This window comes from Macrobrachium rosenbergii, chromosome 20 (genome assembly GCF_040412425.1).
Source record: "Macrobrachium rosenbergii isolate ZJJX-2024 chromosome 20, ASM4041242v1, whole genome shotgun sequence".
NCBI lineage: Eukaryota > Metazoa > Arthropoda > Malacostraca > Decapoda > Palaemonidae > Macrobrachium > Macrobrachium rosenbergii.
In genome coordinates this window covers 38,138,439-38,147,238 of record NC_089760.1, presented here as the reverse complement: position 1 = coordinate 38,147,238, position 8,800 = coordinate 38,138,439, and positions in this window count along the sequence as shown.

The window sequence follows — 8,800 nt, the reverse complement described above, 5'->3', positions numbered from 1 at the left end:
ATATATATATATATACATATATATATCTCTCTCTCTCTTTCAATATATATATATATATAAAACATATGTATATATATGTACATATATATATATATATATATATATATATATATATATATATATACATATAACGTAATGACGCCGCTCTCACACTGTAATTTTGCCGAAATACGTTCAAAGTTTTTTTTTTTACAGTTTTCAAAAACCACAAAGCTTCTACGCAATTTTTCAGTTCAAGTTTTCCAACATGAAACGAAATGTTTTTTGACTTAAAAGTATTTCGCTATTCACTTGCATTTTTCCCGTTTTTGAGTAGTAAAAAAGGACAACAGTGAAAGGTTGCCCAAGTTTTTTTGGATGCTAGTTTGAAGTAACTTCGCTTTTATGTTTCTGGTTTCATAATACATTATATATGCGTATATATATATATAAATATATAAATACATATACACATATGTAATTATATTTATGCATGTATATGTATGTATGTGTAAATATATATGTATATATATGTATATATGGGTGTGTTTATGTGTATAACCTAATCACGAAAATATGGAACGTGATGAATATATAAATAAAGACAAAATCCACGAAGTAAAGAGAAACAATGCTAAGTAAAAGGACGACAAGTCGAAAGTTCTCGCAACACTCCATTGTTTCTCTTTCCTTCGTGGATTTTGTCTTTATATATATATATATATATATATATATATATATATATATATATATATATATATATATATATATATATATATATAGTGGTCTGGAAGTAAGGACGATGACACGAATATCTGTTTTTCAATCTAACAGGTGCGAAGAAATCATCTAAAATGAATTATGAACTAATGATAAGAAATGGAATTCTTATTTTTTTATTACTTTTTAACCACAAGAACCAACCCCATTTCACGAAAAGCAACCCATGTGGCACCCACTGTTTAGTCTTTTACTTTACCTTCGGTCCTGGTCCCTTTCCTCAGCCTTGCTGCCCAACATTCTAACCACTTGTGTTTTAGTGCAAGAGCGCGGTTTTCTCCCATCTCTAAATTTAGAACTCCTTCAGATCCTTGTCCTTCATCTCCTTTATTTTCCGGACCACTTTCTCTTGCTTTCCAAAACCTTCCGACTCCCTCTTTTCACCGTCTTAATCGCTGAGTAACTTTAAGTGCCCAAGTGCCTAGGTTGGACAGCCAAAAATTAATAAAATCAAAATGAAACGACTGATGAAGAGACGCCGGAGGTTGAAAGTTTCATGGGCCGCGGCTGAGAGTTTCATGGGCCGCGGCTGAGAGTTTCATGGGCCGTGGCGGAGAGTTTCATATAGCATTATACGCTGTACGGAAAACTCGATTGCGCCGAAGAAACTTCGGCACATGTTTTACTTGTTAATTTTTATATCTACTTCCACAGCTCATTTCTAGAACTCCACAATTCCCTCTCTTTTTTCCAAGAACTGCATGGTACATTTTTAAATGCCTCAGATCTCTGATGACAGAGTCTGTGTAACTTTCCTTAAAAACAGAAACGATTAAACGCCAGTTTCCAAGAAAATTTTCTTAAGGTGACCAACAGTCTTTTCTGTAGTCAAATATTGCTAATGGCAGATATTATAATGGAAGAGCGTTCGGGAATTAATGGTACTATCTAATACGACAACCTTCTTGGTGGTCTAATGAAATATACAGTAACCTCAGACTTCTCTTGGGAAAGAGGATTTTTACCTTTTTTCCCTTATGGGTTTCAAGGCTTTCAGTGTAATGCAAACCAAAAATATCATGAAAATTCCATAAATTTCTGACTTGTTACTAAAGGACGCATTTTTTACACTAAGACTCTAGATTACAAAGAGAATGTCTGTGATAAACGCTTCACTGATCCAAAGGCAAAGCCTCCCCAATCAATTGTTAATTGAGATCAAATACTTTATTGTTAACCTCTGAAACGGGATAAAAGTTAACCCTAGATATTTGTATAGAGTTTTGCTGAGATCAAGCCCTGTGCCAGAATCCAATTAACTTATCCCTACCATAAAAATAAAATAGAAACATTTTAACGCACAAAGCAAATAGGCAGATGAGAATATGATATCATTTCATTTTCAACTATTCCCCATTTACTACTCATTATTATTCCGGTTTCATCCGCAGTTCCCTCTCCATCAGCGATTCCCATACGAATCATACATATTCAAGCGAGAGCCGGAAACAAATAAAATAAAATTCATTTGGCTTTCGACACGCCCGAGTTCTCTGGCGGATAAAAAAGAACAATGAAATAGATGTAGGATGATTAAACCACTGACATACTAACCAGGCACGCGGTAAACTCCCCATTCAAAGAGATCATAAACGAACTTCGACAAGAATACATGAATTGCCTTAAGCCCCTTCCCACACGAGGGGCAAATGCACGGCGGCCAGACACTGTTACCAATTTTGTGGGTGGATGCGATTACGAGTGTACGTGACATCACAGACTGCACGTTGATCTGGTAACACTGTCGATGACGCCACAGACTGTCTGCCTTTGACTGAATGATCTGGTAATTGCCATTGACTGAATGATCTGGTAACACTGTTTAAAAGTGAGAGAAGGGGCATTAGTGAAAGGGATTATTAAACTTTCACTATTCCGCTACATAACAATCGTACGGGGGGGGGGAGGGTAACAGTTTCAAAAGGATCTACCCTTCCAAGCAATTCATTCCTCTTGACTTTCCTGCTTACAAAGCTATCTTATGAAATGTAGTACATTGTGAAACAGAAAAAAAGTTAACCTTTATGGCTGATGAACATGATGAAATTTCTACTGACTACTTTTTATGACACTGGAATAAGACTGCTAAACCATAAAGTCGTCTTATTTCATGCTTTGAACCATTGCAAATGCCATCCCTTACTCCATGAACCTTTTCTATGAACAAGTTGGTCTGGGAAAACGAGAGAGAGAGAGAGAGAGAGAGAGAGAGAGAGAGAGAGAGAGAGAGAGAGAGAGAGAGACAATCGCGGGTAGCTTTCATCATAAAGAAACATATGCTTATGAAAAAAAGCACAAAAATAAAAGTGTATAATATTACACAGAACGAGAGGAATCATAGGAAACAAGATGAGAGCTTTTGAGCAAACACACAAACAAACAAAGGACTTGACAAAAGTTGAGAACTGACTGAAAATTATCCTTTCCCCCCACCCCTTCCCCCACAAACCCACAATGCACACCACCCCAACCACCCTACCCCCCGTCCTTTAGCGTGACATTCAGGAAGACTGAACAACGGAAGAGAAAACAGCCTATGGACCGTTATAGATACGCCATTTTGACTAACGAAGGAAAATTTGCATCGTTAATTAAGATGCATATGCATGAGATCACGTCTTATTGGGTACAGGTCTATTTATACAGATAAGACAAAGACATATCGAGGAAGGGAGGCAATGACAGATACAGACGACAAAAACGGAGGCATAAGGATGACATCAACACAGACAAAAAGATTCAAATACGTTTATCATTAGCGACAGCTTCCCGGCAACAGGAAAATACATTTAATCCATTTAAACCCACATGTAGGTCATTGGCGCTTCCTTTACTAGAATCCTGTTCGCCGGTGTGGGATGTCTGTTTCTGGTGGCAGGTTTCTGTTTCCTAATAGTAGCAGTTATGACTTGGACCATCGACGGATGGTCTCTTGTTTGTCAGTTTTTCATAAGTTGTATTTCAACGGAGATCTTTCACATTCACAACTGATCCCTGATTCCTTTATCTGCCGAAAGCAACAAGATTCGCTGAACAGCAGAAGCACCAATATTCAGTAAATGTGCCTCGCTGTCCAACTTCTCAGTTCCAGAGGTCCTTTATTCCTCACACCGTTGGACTGTGGAACAGCCTCCTTCAGAGGATGTCGTGCAACTGGACCTTCAGAAGTTCAAGCGAAGATGCAATGCATTACTACCCTTATACTATTCTTCTTTAATTCTTGCATTTTTTATTTATCAATTTATCAATTTTTTTTTTTTTTTTAACAAGTGGGATCTCTTCCTTCTGTATTTCCATTTACAGTACCTCCTCTTACTTCTTCCTAATGACCACCATATTCTTTGGAAGCTTGAATTTCAAGTCAATGGCCCCCGTGGGCTTGTTCCATATGAATAGGTTTCAACCTCTGAATAATAATAATAATAATAATAATAATAATAATAATAATAATAATAATAATAATAATAATAATAATAATAATAATAATTTAAGTACGATCATCAATCTTTGGCTTATACCGTGATTTACCAAATTCCTAACTTTGGAAAACGCTAATCAATTCTTGCCACTTCGAATGCAATGCACTGACCTGCCAAATTCCAAACTTTAACTTAATTCTTTTCACTTTAAATACTAAATGTTAAACGCTATGAAATGCTGGACTAGAGAACATGTTACCTATAAGTCATGAAAAGAGGGACTTTTCAAAGACCAAGAACTTGAGAGAAATTCAACATGAAAGATGCTGCTTTTGGAAAAACTGGCCACAGAAAATGAAAACAAGAGAATATATATAAAAATGTTTGGAAATAAAAGAGAAATATCAACATATGTATACTCATATTTATGCTGAGTTTGACATGTATTTTCAAGTATTCATGCTCGGCCATAAATGTGCGGGAACTGACTTCTACAGCATACATAGAACAAACGCAAGTCGTACACAGGCTGAATGTGTTTCCATTTACAATTTCAAATTTAAAGTTAAAAAATCTGTAAGTAAACGTCACATTTTCTGTAAAAAAAAAAAAAAAAGAGAAAATTAAAATCACTGCTTCAAAGACAATGTTCATTTAAAAATGAATCCTTCAATCTAGCACTGGATTCAATGATAAATCGAAGAATACCTAAAGCCAAAATCAATTCATATCAGAATGAAATCGATGAATGGAGATTATACAAAACAAATTACCTCCAACGTTATCTCCAATGTTTCTTTCCCGCACGATTCTTGACGGTTTTGGAATTCCCCGTCACACGTCCAATTCGGCAAACTTCGGACCAGGCACGTCGTCGTGGCAACGAGCAATCGTTATGGTGATTGCCGATTTTTGTCTTGCGAAGGATTCGTTCTGTCTCGGCAAACTATTGCTTATTTGTGAGCAATTCTTACGAATGGAATGGAATGGAATGGAATACAGAGTTTAGGCCAAAGGTCAAGCACTGGGACCTATGAGGTCATTCAGTGCTGGAAAGGAAATTTGAGTAGGTAGGTTTGAAAGGCGTACCAGGTGCACTTTGAAATAATTGTTGGGAGAGGGTGGATAGCAAGATGGAAGAAAGATAATATGAATGGAGGTACAGTAAAAGGAATGAAAGGGGTTGCAGCTACAGTGAATTCTTAAGAGTGTGATGCAGGAAACTATCAAATATGTCATTTTACCTTTCAAATAAAACGTCTTTTGGGTGAAAAAATGTAAAGCAGAGGAGTGAGCAACTATGATGACGGAATGAATAACAATTATACTTGTGAATGGGTTATATGTGATAGTTTTGATTATATGAGTTCTAATAACATCATTACCTCGTAAGTTAGAAATACTTCATGTATGGAAAAAAGCGGTATAGTGACGATGTATATGATGGTGACGGTATAGAGCACGATGAATACCTCTCCTAAAAATGTATACCAGGCATCAATGATTATTAACTTACTTCTGAGGAACTACATGATTCCATCCCCTTTATGGAGTGGACTGAAGCTTGGTAACGTAAAAAATAAATAGTGAACTCTACCAACAAGCAAGTGATGATAATTTCCTTTAACACGAAACTAATAACTGGGTCGAGAACTTCTTTGAAAAGATCAAGAAGGATTTGGTACCAGAGAGATGAAAAGAGACTTCACCCTGGAATTTTTATCAGGGTGTAATATGCTTCCATCAAAGGCCATCTCACTTTTCAAATTAAAAGCGAAGAATATGAGAGTTTCGAATGATCAAATACGGCTAGAGGAAATGACATTAGAAAGTATGAGATCTGTCAACAACCGTATACTCTCGAACATCTGCTTTTGGGCAACTTTTTTTTTTCTTTCATATGTTTTCTACTTCCGTCTCCTCTTCAACATTTTCCATTATGTATGGCTGTATTTTGATGACTCAATAAGCTCTAACGTTAATAATAATAATAATAATAATAATAATAATAATAATAATAATAATAATAATAATAATAATAATAATAATAATAATAATATCAGGAAAAGTGTCTCATTTTTTCTTTCACGTTTCTTCAACTTTTCCTTATTACATAACTGTACTTTAACATCACAATAAATGCTAACGTAAGTAATATAATAATAATAATAATAATAATAATAATAATAATAATAATAATAATAATAATAATAATAATAATAATAATAAGAGCAGGACAAGTTTCTTATTTTTTCTTTCATGTTTTCTACATCCGCCTCATCAAATTTTTCCTTTCTGTACAATTGTATTGTAACATCACAATAAATGCTAAGTTAAATAATAATAATAATAATAATAATAATAATAATAATAATAATAATAATAATAATAATAATAATAACAGCAGGACAGGTGTACTGTTTTTCCTTACATATGTTTTCTATTTTTTTTTTGTCAACTGTTTCTCTTATGTATGACTGCATTTTAACATCAGTAATAATAATAATAATAATAATAATAATAATAATAATAATAATAATAATAATAATAATAATAGGACAGGTGTACTATTTTTTCTTTCGTATTTTTGGTTTGTTTTCTTTAGACAACTGTTTCTCTTATATATGATTGCATTTTAACATCGCAATAAATAATAAATAATAATAATAATAATAATAATAATAATAATAATAATAATAATAATAAAACTAGCAGCAGCAGTAGCTGTTCAAACAAACACCCCCAAAAAGAGCCCAATTTCAAAAATGTTGACCCATAAAAGCTTCCACATCAAGTTCAGGGCTCCCGAGTTCTTCAAAGAGAAGATCCGGGTTATTTCAGGTCCTTTCACACGTGAAATAGATTCAAGAAAAAAAAAAGGACCCTGAACACTTCTCGCTTATCCACTCAGACATCACTAAAGGCCTTTTTCACACTAGACTTTTTTTTTTCCCTCGAGGCCTAGTATGTTTGGTTCTTACCCAATTCCCTTTCAGTTCCCAACTTCGCCTTCCGTTGAAGAGTGAAAGAAATGTGTGCTATACTTAGAAGGAGAGACAAGGAATTTTCACTGTATAGGAGCTAAGTACCATTATAGAGACAGACGATCGAATACGTATGTGAATAAAATTAATAATTTTTACTAGTACTCACATACACACAAACAAACACTCACACACACATACACACACACACACACACACACACACACACATATATATATATATATATATATATATATATATATATATATATATATATTAATGAAGCTGTAGTAATAAAAACTGTAGTAATAAAACATATGAAAATGTCTATACTTAAAATAATTTTAAAAATGTAAAACAAAATATTATGATCAAAATGGGAGTCGTCAGGAAGTAAAGGAATACCAATAGGTTCACTAATTACAAAAATCTGTAATTTTCTCGATGGAAAAAGAAATTCGTCCAAAACTTTATTAAAAACGAAAAATTCTTTTATTAGCCTATAACCTGATTAACGAATGAGATTCACCGCGACTGCATAACTAGATTTTATCTCATTTAAGGAAAAGCATTTTTATCTTATTTTAAGTTAAAGCGTATTTCCAGACGGCGTAGGACTGACGTTTCTAAAATTTTACAGACTTAGATATATTGATAATTATATACATTATATTTAATGTATATAATTAAGAAATGAATGAGAAAGTCAATCAAACAGAGTTTTTCTCGCTACCATTTCAAGTTATTAAAATTAACCTTATAAGATTCTTACGACAATATCAAACTGAGTTTGCATATTGAAGTCGACCCCCACCTCTCTCTCTCTCTCTCTCTCTCTCTCTCTCTCTCTCTCTCTCTCTCTCTCTCTCTCTCTCACTTGTTACTACTTTCCTTCATTCCTTGGGGCCTGTGTGTCTCAGCTCGAGTTCTCCACTGAGTTTGCTCAGAGCCGGAAGTAGCCCAACAGGTAATTAGATTTGGTCTCGCGCGTATGCATCTTCGTTAATGAAGTTAATTATCTTTTTCAAGCCAAAATAGCACATCTACAACGGGACTTGAATTGCTGTTTTCTTTACTTTTCTCAATTTTGTAGGTCTACAAGTGCTTGATTTCAAGCTTTAAGGGACCCTAACCCCTATATTTTTAGGTAGAATGGAATAGAATATAGTATTTAGGTCAAAGGCCAAGCACTGGGACCTAAGAGGTATCTATCATCAAGAAATGGAAAATCAGAAAATGGTCCTACAACAAGATTAGCGAACCCACTCGCAGCAAGGTTCGCTATTCTTTACAAGAAGATTATTGAGTTCGTTATTCTTTACATGGGAATAATCGGGTTCGCTGTTCTAGACATGAACACTTCGGTACCAGACATTTGATCCCCCAGCGGCTAGTACTAAACAAGGCGAAATACATTTGACACCCCAGGGGCTAATACTAAACATGGCGAAACAGTGCAGATGAATCACTGTTCCGCCGTGTTTAGTACTAGCCCTCGTGTGGAATTGGAGTTCGGACCGGACACGGTTGGCCCTTCTTTACATGGGGATCATTGGGCTCGCTGTTCTTGACATGGAGATGTTGGGTTCGCTAATCTTGACATGATCCACATAGTGTGTCACTGAACCCTTTGCGAGG